This window comes from Montipora capricornis, chromosome 10, assembly GCF_036669925.1.
Source record: "Montipora capricornis isolate CH-2021 chromosome 10, ASM3666992v2, whole genome shotgun sequence".
NCBI lineage: Eukaryota > Metazoa > Cnidaria > Anthozoa > Scleractinia > Acroporidae > Montipora > Montipora capricornis.
Window position 1 is genome coordinate 4,330,662 of NC_090892.1, and position 17,500 is coordinate 4,348,161.

At 39.4% G+C, this 17,500-nt stretch overlaps 1 protein-coding gene across 6 annotated transcripts in view; it reads right to left on the reverse strand.

Annotated features, from left to right (window-relative positions):
- The window catches only part of LOC138021735 (gamma-aminobutyric acid type B receptor subunit 1-like), a 52,013-nt gene extending 36,924 nt beyond the window's left edge, over nucleotides 1-15,089 (reverse strand). For 4 of the 6 annotated variants that reach the window (XM_068868728.1, XM_068868733.1, XM_068868727.1 and 1 more), the window contains exon 1: nucleotides 12,893-13,020. The gene's annotated coding sequence lies outside the window, so the exon portion shown is untranslated. Of the gene's footprint in view, nucleotides 1-3,197; nucleotides 3,639-12,892; nucleotides 13,021-14,420 lie in introns of those variants that run through there. The other 2 variants (XM_068868730.1, XM_068868729.1) reach the window with 2 other exon arrangements.
- Nucleotides 15,090-17,500: the final 2,411 nt, after the last annotated feature.

Consider the following 17,500-nt stretch of genomic DNA (forward strand, 5'->3'; position numbering starts at 1 on the left):
AGGAAACCTGAAGTCATATGATGATAAACTAAACGTCATTCTGATTCAATTCAACGCAAATGCGATCGACGACAAGTTGCATGTCACATATTAAAGCCCACGTAAAATAGATAAATGCAAATTTGATCGCTAAATCGTTTGTCTGTTTGAATATCGTATGGTTCGACCCGCCGCACAGACACTCAATGTCAATGTCAATAGGGTGTAGTGGTTTGGAGGCGCAAAAAAAAAAAAATTAAAGCGAACGTTCTACACCTCACCAAAAAGTTTGGCCAAGCCTGATTAAACATTCCAGGTGAGTTTCTTTATTTTATTTTATATCATGTGGAAAATTTCCACTTTAAACGTAAACTGTGAAAACAGTTACGATTATTGTGTCCCAAAGGATAATCGTATTTCATATAAACGAGTTGTAGGTTTGATTTTATAGACGACTTCACTATTCCTGTCGCTAGCGTTCTCGTATTTATAAATCGGCCAAGAGCAATTATTTTCTTATCTGAACTGTTCAGAAATACTAAACCCCAAGTTTCATGCTGTTTCCAGAAAAAAAGATATACTGACACAATTCTGGGCAAACGAATAACTGTTGACAGAATAAATTTTGTAACTTAATTGATATGACACAACCAAACACAGGGAAGTCCTCGCCAAAATTTGCATACGCAGTAAAATTTAATTTAAAAAGCTGTATGAAAAAAAAAAAAAAACTCCTGTTTATCATCTAGAAGCTTGTTATTTGCGATTAAGCCACACCTTTAGTTATGTATTGTCCTTGAAATGATTCAGCTGAGGATATTAATTACTTTATACTGTGTCTTCCTTTTACTTCCGAAACTACAATCTTTCGCACACGTTTGCGAAAATTTGACAAATTTAATTACATGCATTGCTTCATGCGGAGTAATTACTGGGTTGCCGTATGGCAATCCAGTCGGAAAATGGGTAGATTATTACTGGGTTGCCAAACCCAGTCGGAATCTCGTTTTCATTTCGTGGGTTTTATTATTTTCCGTGTCGGGAAAAGTCTTGCCTGTCACTCCCCTGCTAAGTGGTGGCTTTGTGCATAGAGCCTTCTGTGCGTAGTTTCTTAGGATCGAGAGGGTAGTGGGAAATGCGTAGATTTCTCTGGTGGACACAGTAGAACAATTAACTTAACCGGCAATGGCGTCGAAAGTCATGTAACGCGAATGGCGTTTTAGTGGATCTTTGAACAAAATATACCCTTGTGAAGCTCAATCATTAATGGCAAGTCAATTGGATATACAGGCGATGGAATCTTAAAAGCGACGAGTAATGGACTTCGACAACAATCTATCGCCCGTCGAGCCGAAATCAAAGTGAGCTGTATTTACCTGAAGTACATGGTAATTTAACACGATCGAGTTTCTTGTCTTCACGCACGCAATGAAATAGGAAGAGGTTTTCGCCTCTAAGAGCAAATATGTTATTTGTTTCAATAAATTTTTCGCTGGAAAAGGATTCTGTGGTATTTTCTGCCTTTGTGAATTACAATATCATGTTGTGTATTGAATTCTCGAGCTTAAGGTTGAAATGTGATATGGGAGAAGTTTTTTAGTATTGCTCTGTAAGCAGGAAGGGTTCACAGGCCTGTTGGAAGCGTGCTTGAGTTTCAACAAAATGAGCCCCAAAATCAGTGAAGAATTGTGACGCAGTTGAATAATAAAGTAGCTGCTATTTCCAAAATGATGGAATTACCTGGTTAGAATAAATAACGTCGTACGCGTCTTGGAGAGTAAATTTTGACTTTGCATAAACAAGAGTTGGGCGATTGTGATCTTTGTTTTGACTTCGCTCATTTCATTGTCAAACTTCATAGCACTTGACAGAAAAAGAAACTTACAAAAACCCGGTATCTTGCCATCATTTGACACAGATACTTCACTGTTTGGCGAGTAAACATGCCGCGGTAACTTCATCACGGCGCCCGCTGAATTCCGGCGATGTCACTTTCGATTTTGCGATTTATTTGTGCAGCCAAAACGCACAATAACCGTGAAAATTGAACGTTGCAAAAATCCCCCAAAATGTTTGTCGCTGATCGTAACTGTTTATATTCTATATTCACGGTTCAAAATAAATGTTGTTTTCATGTCGTAAATATGTAATATTCTCGAGCGATCGTCCTGGAAACTTCCTTCTGCTCTTTCTAAAAACTGTGTATCACTATTTATTTACTTTTGCATCAATATTTGTTTTTGTATAAAGCAAGCTAACAAAATCTGTACCTTGCTGAGTTCGCATTTGGTAGCGATAGTATTTTCGGTCCGATGCTTCTGTTTTATGAGGGGTATATTATTCTGGTCTCCCATCCAAACACTAACCCCGCCCAACAGGGATTAACTTCAGTGAACTTTGGTATTACAAAGCTGTCAGATGCTCAGAGGGCACGCTTAATACTTGTCGTCAAAAGAAGTTTATCAACATGTCAGCCCAGAAGCAATGTTTCTCACTTCCCATTTATTTTCTTCAATCTTTCTGGGTTCAGTACTTTGCTAGTAACCACATGTCTTCTCAGACTATTTACCCAAGACTTCTACCATGGCACTACAATGATAGACAATACCAAAACAATATCGTGCACTGTTAGAGCTACATATTACGCAAGGACACGTCTGTTTCGTCAAACAAACGTGTGAGGACCTGTGAGCCAAAGGGCCTCGTCTGGTATGACTTCTTAATGACCGCCCAACTTGAAAAAAATTGTCTGGAACGGTGCCCGTACCACAGGCAACCAAGTGTACCCTCACGGAGGGTCTAGTTATTATTATTTTTATTTTCCGTGTCGGTAAAAGTCTTGCCTGTCACTACCCTGCTAAGTGGTGTCTTTGTGCATACAGTTAACTCTCGTTATAGCGGACACCCTCGGGACCACGATTTGGTGTCCGTAATAGCGAGAGTCCGTAATAGCGGGGTGCGTGAAAATTTTTATTTTAAACCATATTTATAGAAGGGGGTCACAGGTGTGTTCATTTTCATTAACTCCAGTACTTTTTCAGACCCGTTGTCGCACGCAAAGAGCGTCAGAACTTTATTTACAAACAAAAGAACTTAACAGAACAGGAGTTACGTACCCTTTGTGTACAGTACTAAGTACGTAAAAAACAGTCATCGTATGTTGCAGCAATGTCCACCATCGTTTTGGTTTCCTACTGTACTGAAGTACAGTAACCTACCTTATCTAAAAAAAACTATTTTCAAGGAAAAGCCTGAACATCAGCTAGTGATTGCATCAGCTATCACATTGCCTTGAAATATCGTTCCAATCGGCTCTGTGTACTTCTCCTTTGAATTGCAACTTCCCCCACTTTGTCGCCAAGGAGACTAAATTCATTAGCAACTTAAACTCCCCTCTATGAATAAAAAAAGCAGAAAAAATAGACTTGATATGTGTGCAAATTTTCCAAGATGCTGCTCGGTGTCCGCTATAACGAGAGAGAAAACAATAAAATTGTAACGTTGGGACCGAATAAAGTGTCCGTAAGTCCGTAATAGCGAGAGTCCGTAATAGAGGGAGTTTATTTCAGTCAAACGTCTGTAACTTTCGCCGGGGATTTAGCTGCTGTTCGTAATAGCGGGGTGTCCGTAATAGCGAGGTGTCCGCAACGCGGGAGTTGACTGTAGAGCCTTCTGCTCGTATTTTCTTAGGATAGAGAGGGTAGTGGAAATGCGTAGACTTCTCTGATGGACACAGTAGAATGATAAACTTTACCTGCAATGGCGTCGAAAGGCATGTAACGCGAATGGCGTTTTAGTGGATCTTTAAACAAAATATACCCTTATGGAGCTCAATAATGGAAAGTCAGTTGGATAAACTAGGCAGGCGGTGAAAACAAATACCTGGAATCGTAAAAGCGACAAGTAATGGACTTCGACAACAATCTATCGCCCGTCGAGAAGAAATCAAAGTGAGCTGTATTTACCTGAAATACATGGTAATTTGACACGATTGAGTTTCTTGTCTTCACGCACGCGATGAAATAGGAAGAGGTTTTCGCCTCTAAGAGCAAATATGTTGTTTGTTTCAATAAATTTTTCGCTGGAAAAGGATTCTGTGGTATTTTCTGCCTTTGTGAATTATAATATCATGTCGTGTATTGAATTTTCGAGCTTAAGGTTGAAATGTGATATGGGAGAAGTTTTTTAGTATCGCTCTGTAAGCAGGAAGGGTTCACAGGCCTGTTGGAAGCGTGCTTGAGTTTCAACAAAATGAGCCCCAAAATCAGTGAAAAATTGTGACGCAGATGAATAATAAAGTAGCTGCTATTTCCAAAATGATGGAATTACCTGGTGATAAATAACGTCGTACGCGTCTTGGAGAGTAAATTTTGACTTTGCATAAACAAGAGTTGGGCGATTGTGATCTTTGTTTTGACTTCGCTCATTTCATTGTCAAACTTTATAACACTTGACAGAAAAAGAAACTTACAAAAACTCGGTATCTTGCCATCATTTGACACAGATGCTTCACTGTTTGGCGAGTAAACATGCCGCGGTAACTTCATCACGGCGCCCGCTGAATTCCGGCCATGTCACTTTCGATTTTGCAATTTACTTGAACGTAGCAAAAATCTCCCAAAATGTTTGTCGCTGATCGTAACTTTTTATATTCTATATTCACGGTTCAAAATTAATATTTTATTCTCGATCGACCGTCCCGGAAACTTCCTTCTGCTCTTTCTAAAAACTGTGTATCAATAGTTATTTGCTTTTTCATCAATATTTGTTTTGCATAAAGCAAGCTAACAAAATCTCTACCTTGCTGAGTTCGCATTTGTTAGCGTTAATAGTATTTTCGGTCAGATGCTTGTGTTTTATGAGGGGTTTATTGTTGTGGTCTCCCATCCTGACACTAACCCCGCCCGAAAGGGCTTACCTTCAGTGAATTTTAGTATTACAAAGCAGTCAGATGGTCAGAGGGCACACTTGTGGTGTGAAGAAGTTGTGAGGGAACTTGAAAATTATCAACATGTCAGCCCAGAAGCCAATGTTTCTCGCTTCTCTTTTATTTGTTATTCTTCGGAGACTGGAATGCTGTATTTCAATACTACACAATTCAGTGCCTTCTGATTTTCTGTAACACGTACCACAGGCAACCCAGTATATGCTTCACGGAAGCATCTCGTTTTGAGACATCTAGTCAACTTGATTTAATAGGTAAACCATTAGAAACACAATATCTTCCTTTCCCAATGAATGGATGTCGAAAATGTGAATTTGAGGCGCTCGAAAACTCTTGCTTTATTCCAGCTGTCTTAAACTTCTTGTGAATTGTCACGCAAACCAACGAATTGCGTGACTAACTTGAAGAGATTTTTTATTGAATAATGCGCAAGCTGAGCATAAAAATTGTTCGTAGATCGACTGACAGTACTGTATAGCAAATTAACTGTTCAAAATCCTTTTTTTCCATATAGATCGTTTTCACTGTCACGCAATAAAAAAATAAATCGAAAACCATCCAGTGGAAAAAGTCAAGACTTCGTGATGTTGTAGAAGATAAACGAAGAAGAGACTTCTCCAAGTTTTAGGCCCGTGCGTTTCCCCAAACTTCAGATATTCGTCGAAATGTTTCGCAGAAATTTACAGAGCGCAGTATGAAAACGCCATGTTGGTGCACATCTGTGGTGCACCAATATGGCGGCCGGAAAATAGTGTCAACATCTGTTACTAACTTTGGCTATCTAGGCGAGTGATCATCTGTACTGAACAGACAGCTATTTACTTAAGCACTTTTCCTAATGCTTTAAATTCTAAAAAGGCCCAAAACCATGAGATAAATATATATTTCTCAATAAACTTGATCGTCGCCTCGTGTCACGCACCGCTATAACTCAGAAATTCAAAATGCTCTGGTTTCCAAACGAAGCACGCTATTGAGCTTTAAAATTGCAAATGGATACAAATTTACCGCCTCTTATGCCTGATGAGGATAAAAACTTTCGTGGCTCTTTAGTTTTCGATTTTAGAAAATGATGACGTCACGTGAAAACGATCTATATGCATTTATATGTTTTCGTGACTTCCTTTACAGTCACGAACTGAAGAAAGTAATCCGTCCTAACCTAATTACCAATTCACGTACTACATTATTTTTCTCAAAGGCTTGTTGCCATCATCACTATGCTTTCCAGACGGGTAATTCAACTGATGTCTTGTAATTACATGGCTGGCATAGAGTCGCTCTATTTCCACTTGTCAGAAGAGATTGCCTTCAAGTCAAATATGGAGTGGAAATTTCCTACAGGGGGCAACATATACGATACTATGGCAGAATGTCTTTGCCAGATGATGTGCCCCAAAGCCTCAGAGCAATCATTACAACAGGAAATGGAGATTGTTTGTACAATGCAGTTTCCCTGGCCATAAGTCAATTGTTGCTTTTTGTGTACATTTTGACCAGAGGAGCGGGTATTTATCTCTCACAACATGCAACACAACAAACAACACGCATCAACGAAAAACAAACGAATTCCCTAAGCTTAAAAAAAATCATTTCAGCATCGACTAAATAATTTTTTCTAGTCGTTTTAGTTAACTTTGTTTGTTAGTTAACTTTGTTTGTTCGCCTTTCGTACGTTTTATACGTTTTTTTGGAAACGTAAGTTTTTCCCTAATTTCCATCTTTCAGGAAACGAAAACCTTGGAAGACCGCTTCGATTGATAACAGCTTGTGAGTTGTATAGTCAAGCTGATTTCTATACTACACACCCGAAGTTGGCACATCGTGGGAATAATTCAACCATAACGCTGTTTTCTCAAAACGACAACAACGTCATGTTGTTATCGGATGAAGGCGAAAACATTTTATACCAGACCAAAGACAGAAAGAAGGCAGTGGAAAAAGAAGCTCTTTTAGCATGTCATAGTGGGCGATGGAACACACTGCTAAATGTAATGGCCCTCTCCTCCCCCCTTCAGAGAAGAATCTATGTGGCTTACTCAGACTGTAACAAAGGAATACGGACACTTTTGAATGGTTACATCTCAGGCCAAGGGTATCGACAAGCGGGAAGATGCCGGACAATTCTGTTCTCTGGTCTAGGGATGGATGCCTAGACAATACCCCGAATGCTCCTTTTCAACCCAATCACTTCGTTTTCTTGCCAAATAAATTTAACGAAACTCTACCACAGAGACAAAGCATGGATGGAGAAAAGGCATCAACGCCAAGTTCGCCATTTAAATGTGAAACTCCCGCTCAAGAACAACATCACGGACCCCCAAACGTCCTGTTACTGAAGAGGGGGAAGTTTCGCAAGCACCTGAGAAGACACAAAAGTCTAAACAATCAAAGATAAATGACATATTCAAGAGAGGAAAAGAGGACGTTTTTGACAACAGAAACCTCAATACTTCATCGTCTAAACATGAAGGTATCAATTATTTCACGGTAAACGAACGATGCTGAACCATCAAAGCCATTAAACGTCCTGTTACTGAAGAGGGGGAAGTTTCGCAAGCACCTGAGAAGACACAAAAGTCTAAACAATCAAAGATAAATGACATATTCAAGAGAGGAAAAGAGGACGTTTTTGACAACAGAAACCTCAATACTTCATCGTCTAAACATGAAGGTATCAATTATTTCACGGTAAACGAACGATGCTGAACCATCAAAGCCATTTAGCTCAGAAGTGCATAATATTTCATAGGAAAGCTTTTCCCTTTTAGGAAAAATTGCACAAGAAATCATCAACCGTGATGATGAAACGAAGCACAAATTGATCAAAAACAGAGTCCCTCCAGAATCATTTAGTTTTCCACTCATGCAAGGCGTACAAAGATAAACAGAAGAAAGCAGGTGTTAGACGGCGCTGTTGCCAGCATCAGTGGTTTACCGTCGGCTTCCTGGGAGAATATTCTCTAGAGAGTAAAGGAACTTCTGACGTTAAATAAGGTGTACCTTTACCAGTACCCAGTTTGAGTTTATTTGCAATGATGAAAAAGAAGATGGTGTGTTCTGCCTAGCTTGTCTTCTCCTTCCAGTTAAAAGTACACCTGGTGGGCGTGCAAAAACTCTCATCACGCAGGTGTACAGTATCTGGGAGGATGCCACCGGTGAATTGAAACAGTATTGTATGCAGCTATCATAAAGCCTCTGCAGATTTAACGAGGAATTTTGTTGTAACTATGGACAACAAAGCATCTCGAGTTGATCTCATGTTGGACAAGAAAGCTAAAGAAGATAAAGAGCAATTGGAAAGAAACAGAGAGGTTTTACGATCTATACTCAGGTGTTTAGAATTTTGTGGCCGCCAAGAGATTGCCCTGAAATCACCACTTTCGCTCTGCTGTCAGTCTGGAGATCACGTCTTAAAGCAGCACCTGGAAACCTGTGCAAAGAACGCAAAATACACGTCTAAAACAACCCAGAACGACCTCTTGCTCTGTATAAAAAGATATATTCAAGGCAAAATAATTGATAAAGTCAAGGCGCAACAACATGGTCCTCTATTTGGAGTTCAAGCCGATGAGGTGACTGATGTTAGCAACAAAGAGAAGCTCGGAGCTGTTCTTCGATACCTGGCGAACAATAAGCCTGTGGAAAGGTTAATCGATTTTATTGACTGTAAAGAGGTCACAGACAAGGCTCTGGCCAGACAAACTGTACAGAAAACCGACCAGGTTGGACTTGACATGAAAAACTGTAAATATCAGTCATATGATGGTGCGGGTAACATGGCAGGGGCTAACAAAGGCTGTGCTGCAAGAATCAAGCAAGTCTACCCCAAGGCTAAATACTACTACTGCATGAACCATGATCTCTCAATCTTGCAGTTACTAAATCCTGCAACTGAATCAAATGCAAGTAATGCTCGATACAGTCAAACAGGTAGGGATTTTCTACAAGTATTCACCCAAAAAGCAGAGAAAACTAGAGGAGTGTATCTCAGCTATAAGTCGTGAAAAGAATCAGACAGGAGGCGAAGTACCTGAAAGAAGAATCAAGAAAGTGAAAATGTTATGCGACACAAGATGGGTTGACCGACAAGTCGCACTTCAAGGCATCGCCCTACTTCATGAATTTCTAATTGATCGCCTTGCTTCCATATCATCCGGGAACGGACCCTGGGAGACGAAGTCTGTCACTGAAGCTCATGGCCTTCTGACGCAACTTTGTAGCAGTAGGTGGATTGTTGCGTTTCATGTTAACCTTTACTTTAAAACTTTTTGAGAGGTTTGAGCCTATTACTACAAGGGCCAAGCCAAGACGTGATCACCGCCTACAACAGAGTGTCGCTTGTTGTGCAGGAACTGAAAAGCATTAGAAAGTCAAGACATCAGAAACAGCATTCCAAGGCATCTGGACAAAAGCCACAGCAATGGCAAATAGCGTTGACGTAGAACTATCAGTTCCTCGAAAATGTGGCAAACAGACCCACAGAAATAACGTAGTGGCTGTTTCTGCGTCTGAGTATTTCATGTAATCAGTTTTTATCCCTTACCTAGATCATCTAATCATGGATCTAAGCTCAATATTTTCTCACGCAACATCCATAGCGATGAAGACCCTTCATTTGCTACCCTGCCACGTTCAACACCTTCAAAGGGAGGATGAGGTGGTCATTAAAAATTTCTTCAGCGGAGACCTGCCATCACCATACAGCTTTAAACAGGAACTTATTCTCTGGAAAAGAGAATGGCAAGGGGTAACAAGTCCACCATCAACCGTCGAAAACACCTTAACCGAAATCAGTGTGTCTTTCTACCCCAATTGCAACATGGCACAAATTCTCCGCTTGACGCTGATGTTGCCAGTGTCTGCAGCAACTGTGGATAAGAGCTCATTCCGCTTTGAAGGAGATTAAAACTAACAAACGAAGCCGTACAGGATCAGACCGCTTGTCCGCACGGATTCTTTTGCATGTCCACACAGACATCACATTGGACCTAGATAACATAATTGGCATCTATGCAAGGGAGCACCCAAAAAGAATGCTGCTGTTAAACCCTCTAGAAGGTGATTAGTTTAAGTAGGGTAGCTCTTCGTTCGACTGTGTAGTAGCCTTGCGTCTCCCCTGGATTACAGCGTGATTTGTAATAGGGAAACAAATGGACAAACAAGCCTAGAATTGTGATTCTTCCAGTGAACATGGCAGCAATCAAGAAGCCTAAGCTAATGCGTTAACACTAGTAGAATGAGCTGCTTAAACTTAGAAGAACAAACACATTCATTCGTAAATTTCGTTTTCTCTTAGAACTGTATCGCGACATTAGCAGTCATTACCAAGCTCTAGGAAAGGGATTTTTTTTTTATCCTTGTCCTATCTTGTTTGTTTGCATGCATCACGTTCCGTTTTGTGCTGGTGTCCTAAGTGAAAATCAAGTCTATAATTTTGTTGTAAAGGAAACATAAATCGCTTACCATTTAAAACATTGAGTCAAGAAATGGAAATGTTATAGAAGAGGAATAAATAAACAACGGGTCCAAGTCTCAGGGCTGTGCGATATTCCGTACTTGAGTTATTCGGCGAAATTTTAAACTCAAATTTGTAGAGTTTAGTATGGAGGCGCCATGTAATGATCTTAAAAATGTAAATTCTGTAAAGGCCTTTAAATCGAAACTGACCAAACAATTACTTTTAACTTAATTTTATCAATTTAGGAAAACACATAATTTAGATTTGTATTAGTTAATTGCTTATTTATTCTTATTTATATATCAATTATTGTTCTTTGTATTTTTTATTTAACTTGTAACTGAAAAACCCTCTTTAGGGAGTATGTATGTATGTTGGTGTACCGCTGAAGTACACCAACATGGCGGCCGGAAACCTGTAGAGACAAATGGAATTTAGTTTGGCTGTCTTCAACACTCCCTGCTGTATAATGAACTAGAAAACATTCGCATAGACACGTCTACTAGTATATTGGCTGTTTAGGCCACAAAAACACGAGGGAAATTGATGTTTTTATGCAACTGGCATATTTTTCGAAAGCCGTCAACATGTCACGCACTGTGAAAAACTCTGAAATTCAAACTGCTCTATTTTCGAAACGAAGCACGGTACCGAGCTGAAAACATGCAAAGAGATATATTTTTAACACCTCTCGTAGCTGATCAAGATAAAAACTCAAAAGGCTCTTTAGTTTTGTATTTTATTTTTTCATGACGTCACGTGCAACCCAAGAATGAACCTTCTTACCAAAATAAAGTGTTAACTTGTGACTAAGCATTTTCCGAGTGGTGAGAACTGAAACATTACCTCCACTGTCTTCTCCCCCTCATTCAAACGTTTCGGGACATTGCTAACACCGTCACACACGTAGAAATAAATGAATTCCAAACGTCGAATAAAGATAAACAGCTGTGTCTTTGAGAGGTGAAATACACGAAACACGAAACAGCGAAAACCAATTGCCTACAAAAAAATTTCTCCGGCAACCAGGTTTTTTTCAGAAGAATGTTTCTGAAACATTGGTCAGCCCTCCTTTACGGAGAAATTATTTTTCTTCTTCCAGTATTAATACTGAGAATAGTTTGCTCATTAATTAAACATTGGGAAAAACGTCTCGCTTTCATGGTTAGGCATTTCGATTCAATCCTCATTGTTGCTATTGGATTACAAAAAGAAGACGGAAATCGATTAGTCTATAAGCAATGAACAGCAATGGTTTTTTTTAGCTGACAGAGGTCCAAAAAATACCAGTTTTAAGTAAGGAACAATAATAATCATTTTGCATTGATCACTGAACCTTTGGATCAAAAAAACAGTGGTGTGAACCTAATAATTATATTATTATATCTGCTCAGGAAAGGTCTAGAAAATTTTACAGAAACAAGTTGACAGGACCATCAGTAAAATGTTCACGTTTTGAAATATCAAAGAATAACTCTCAACTTAGCCGACGAATTTACAAAGATGTTCCCGTACATTTCCCTGCCTGACGTCAAACAGCTGCCTCCACCTCACGCAGCAAGAAACGGCAGTTTTCAATCAACCGCAAGCACCAGATCGCGTTTATAATACACTCTTTCGTTTTTGTAAGAATATTGTTTTTCCGGCCCAGGCTGAATATTCCTATTTTTCTGCCGATTTTAGGCTGAAAATATTCTTGTAATATTCTTAATTATAGCTTATGACATTTCCGTTTAAGGATGTATTGGGGTATCAATTCTTGGTTTTCATGTGACGTCATCAAGAATTATCGATCCTTTTCAGATTTTAGTTTAGTTAGTTATTAGAACAGCTGAAGATTTGTCTTTTCAGAAATTTTCAGTTGGGAGGGGTTTATCGTCTTGTGATAAGGCAAGGTTGAATTTCTAAGTTTTAAAACATGTTTTAAAATACTACGACATTTTCCCTGACGTACAGGACAATCAATCGTAAACAAGTAGTAAGCCTTTTGTAAGTTTGTCGCATGCGATTAAAGTCGTTCCGTGTAAATCGGCCGCAATAAAAACATATGCGCTAAAAAGAGTAAAATAATCACAGTGAATAAGGCCATTTTGTGGTAGAGAACGAAATCGAGGAGTGTTGATTGCCTGAAAATGAACAAAAACCGTTTGCGTTTTGTAACTTCCCTCAACGCTAGTTTGCAAAATACAAGAATGAAATGTCGTACCAGAATGAGAATTGTAATCGGATTGAAGACCGGAATGAACTCATTCCGAAATGTTCTTTTTTTGTGTATCTCACAACAGAAAGAAGTGTAGAGATCAGTGGAATGAAGACAAATGAACTCGTTCTGGAATGAAAGCTCCCTAGTTTTAAACACTTGTCACGGATAGTTACCGCTTCGCTAATCATAGTTACAGACCTTAATGAGATACGTTCGTACTGCATCGTCATGACACAATCGACCGGGGAGGTTCTTTTCAATTAAATTGATCCCTTAAAACATATCCGCAATAAAGTTTTCTTACCTTAAAGCAAGTAAAAGTAAATCAGCCACTTTTCCACGTTTAAATGGCTGTAAGGCAGAATCTATTTGACCTACTCAATTTTAGGAGAGGCTACGACGTCACGCAAATTTCCCTCAGGTAATTTTTTAAATGTTTCTCCTCGTTCCTTTATTTTATTTACAAAAAAAAAATAGGGTAATACTAATTTTAGAGCTCTTAATTTTTAAAGTCACAAGATAACAGCTCATAAATTAAACAACAGATTTATCAGCAAAAACCACACGCAACGTAAGCTTCATGCCACGAACGAGTGGGAAGAAGAACACATTTTAAAAATCCAGTTAACCTGAAAAACCGAAATGAATTTGAAATCTTCAAAAGAGATACTAATCGACGTGCGTTTGACATTTGACAAAGTGGAGCAATCTTTTTCACTCATTTTTTACAGAAGTGGCCCAAATGTACCCTGCCTCAGTTTTCAGACGCGGTTGAAGTGTCAACTTTGCTCATTTTAACCCGGTGATCATACTCTTTTTTTTTTTTCATTCCGATTTTGTTTTCTCTCTCAACAACCCTATTCGGATGCGGGTTTCAAGGAAGCATAGCCTCTTATGAAGTGTATTGTAAAGTCTCACATAGTTACAAAGGCTACGACCGAACGAGTGGAATGCTAGAAGAGTTCTTAAGGTAGCATTGTACAGTCATACAGTTTAGATCATGGAAAAATAGGTTTGCGTGCTTTCTATGCAATTTTCAAAATTCTGTCCTTTGTGTAATCTTTATATAGAGGCAGATTAACAACGAGTATTTTGTATAAAAGCAAATAATCGGCTGAGCCATTAATTGCTTGAGAAAGCTTTGTGTATTTAAACAGCTGCGCCGACTGCTAAAAGCTTGATAAATTTGAGATGTAACCAACATATATTCTCTTAAATTTATTCTTAATCAGTCTCACCTTTCTCCTTTTACTAATTACTCTTAAGCAGACTCAAAAATGACGTTTTTTAGATATTGATTGTTTTCCTTGTGAACAATAATTTTTTTCTCAATAATTTAAACAAAAACGGTCGTTCCCAGTGGGGAACCCAGTCGTTTACCGTTTCGCATGGGATCACTAGTCCTTGATCAAAGTTAACGACTGAAACATTGACCGTATCACTCACTGTCTGACCTTGAAGATTAGAATTCAACCAGTAGGATTAAAGATCGGAAACAAAATAATGGTAAACGGACTAGTGAAATCGATGGTATTTGCTTGATGAAACTAAACTTTTTACCATCCAACGACGTGCAAGACACTGGTAGCTTCAGTAGGTGTGTTAGGGCCAAGTATCAAAAGCGCCTTTTTCTCGTACATAAGAACTCTATCAGCATATACAACAGCGTTATCGGGGTTTTTCTGTAATCATAGGCAGCCCAAGCTCGTGTCACCGTTGAGAATTTAAACGCATTATAAGACTTTGTATGGGAAATAAAATACAGTCGATTATGAAGCCTAAAAAATGCTCAATTTAACGTTCAATCAATAAAATGAATCAAAATGACTCACCTCTGGTGTATTCTTGTGCCTTTAGGAGCTTATCTTACAGTTTCGGGAAGTCCCTGTTTTCAATGTTCTAAGACGAAGTCAAGGCTGCACACTACGATTCCGACCGTTGTCATCTCAGAGGCGGTTTGCGACTCGAAAATCCATCCCAGGCAAGATTTTTCACGCAAAGCTAAAGCCACCTCATTTGCGAACCCCCCGTGAATGTTTCTTCGTCAAAAATCCCCACGCACTTGGCTGGAAATGAGCATTTTCTGCTTCAGATTCCACGATAGCTGATGAATTTAACAGCAACTGATCACCGATGAGGACACGGAGCTTGGGTCCGAGGTCAAATTAACTCCACCCGTCCACCCGATGGAGGTACAGTCATTTCATGTACAACACTTACCCCATCCCCACAGCGGCTTCTCGAACAGCTCCATGGTTAAATCCAGGCTCAAGTTGAATCCGTTTCCAGGGGCGAAGGCCAAAGGCGCTCCAAAGTAGGGGGGTCTAGGGGCATGCTCCCCAGAAAATGTTGAAATTTAGGGTCACGGAAATGCCATTTCCGACTATTTTCAAAGGACAATTCAATAAATAAATGCGAAGGAAAATGTAGTAGTTAGTTGCTTATTTTACCCATCTGATGCTGAGTTTTCTTTGCAGCAAGCTACAACACAAACAGGACGTTTACATTACAAGCAAAGGGCAAGACATCGCAAACTCTGTTATAACATCATCATCATCATCATATCCTTAAAAAAATAACCGGGAACTGGGGGACTGGTGATACTGAAGAATGACACTGTGTGGGGGCTTCGAAGAGTAGAGTGTTTTTTTTCCTTTCGTGCACTATTACGTTTCTTGCCGTTAAGGCCTGGTCAAACGGGTCCACTGAACATGTTAGTGTAACCTCATCCAACATTGTTGAATCGAACATGTTGCACTCGTTTGGCCACCATGTTGTATGACGTTGAAATTTGTTGAACGAAGTTTGATTTCCATCAAACATCGTCTCTAACATCACCCAACGTTTCTTTTGTTCTAAGGTATGAACAACAGTGTTGCATTCACGGTTCGGCCATCACATTCAACAGTGTTGCACGCGCGCGTGCGCTGCGGCTATCGGTATCCATGGTAATGGTTGATTCGTTGCATATGTTTCGCGCGTTGGCACGTCAGTTTAAGCTACGGAATGGTGAACCAGCAAAGTCTTGAATGTCTGAGCGACGAAAGCATAAGCAATCTCTCTTCGAACAGATAGCCTTTCTTGTGTTCAAAGCTCTCAGGGGCATGGCGCCAATGTATTTGCAGGATCTTTTGCAAGTCAAGACCCCTGGACGCTACTCCCTACGCAGTGACGCCCTGGGTCTTCTCAAGGTTCATCACTGACACCTGTATGTTGCAAGACCTTTGGAGACCGGGCATTTGCTGTTGCAGTTCCCAGATTCTGGAATAGCCATCCTCTTGCTATCACAGAGAGTTACTCTATTGATATTTTAAAGGAAACTTGAAAACGGCAACATGGCGTGAGTTTGTTTCCTAAGAATTCTGGAAGTATTTTGTTTCCAGGCCCTTGAGTCCAAAATTCTGGATCCAGCCTGGTGCATTCGTTTGACCACCTCGTTCGACACTTTTCAACAGCGTCCAACAATGTTGGATGATGTTGGATCCGTTTGGCCAGGCCTGTATGGGTTAATGAAAAGCCGGATACTGGAAATACTCACACAGAGAAACGCCATGCAGTTTAATTCGAAATTTAAAAAAACTTGGTCCGATTTTATAATGACTAAAAAACAATTAATGCCTCCATGGAATAAGGATTCCCGGATTTCAGCTGTATGCACGAGCGTACGTGTGTATAGGCCCATTCTGACACTAGCGTCCCAACTACTTTTGCCACTGATTGTAGGTTAAAGCAGCTATCAACCTCCTAAAAAGAATTGAAGACATCTATTCATTCAAGCTCTGTCTTACGCATCTCAACACATCTTCTTAATGTTTCGGATGATCTTACAGGACCAGAGGTTTCTGTTTTCATACACTTAAGCATACTTTATTTTCCTTGCATTTGAAATATGCGGAATGCAGGTAACACATTTTTACTTGCGGACACACGAAACCGAGAAGGAGTTTTCATTTTTCCGCGTTTTGGAAACTGGTTTCGAAAATTACAATTACAATTCATATTGCGCCCGTATAAAAATTGATCATAAGACTATTAAAAGCAAATTTGTGTTATGTAATCCTTTGGCTTGCTGTTGAATCTTTCTCAGAATGAATTAGGCAGTTTAAAGCGCTACCGCAAGCTGTAGAATAGTAAACAGTGTCCATCATTCTCCTCTTGTGCAGTTTTATTATACCCAAGCATCTCTCTTCGTTCCTTTGAGTCGAACATAGCACCTGTCTTCCAGCTAAAAATTTCCGGTTCAAGTCATTTCCACCCACAAATGCGATACCATATTTATCTTCTGCGTTTTTATGTGAAACCACAAAAAACACAAAGAAAACGTAGAAAGACTAAGTTTTACTTTTGGAAACGAGTTTCGAACAGGCAGTCAACTGAAATTGCAATACTAACTTTTTAAACCTATTTAATTTATAAATGCAGGATATTATTGAACTTTGATAATTTATGTTAAGCAAACATGTTTTCCCGCCCAACGATTAACTGTGTCGCCCGATGAAAACTGGCAAATTTACGTTACGCAATTATTTGGCTTGTTATTAATCTTCCCCTCTCTTTCTCAGAATCAGGTAGGCTATTTTTCAGGGCTAATTCAAGTTGTAAAGCAATATCGAGGAGCGCGCTTTGTATATAGCCTGTGGTGAAATTTATTCATACCAATTTTATACAGTCTTCCAGCTAAAAATTTCTGCTTCGAGTCATTTGCATTTGCAGAAAGATGATTTTCAAGTAAGGTACGACTTTTTTCTTGTAGATTTTTTACATGAAACCTTAAAAGAAAACGTAGCAAGATTTTTGCTTTTGGAAACTCAGGCTGGTTTCGAAAATTACAATTTCAATATTGCACATGATATGCATTCGTTTGACTTGATGTTTAACCTTCCCACATGTTTCCCAGAATGAAGTTAGCTGT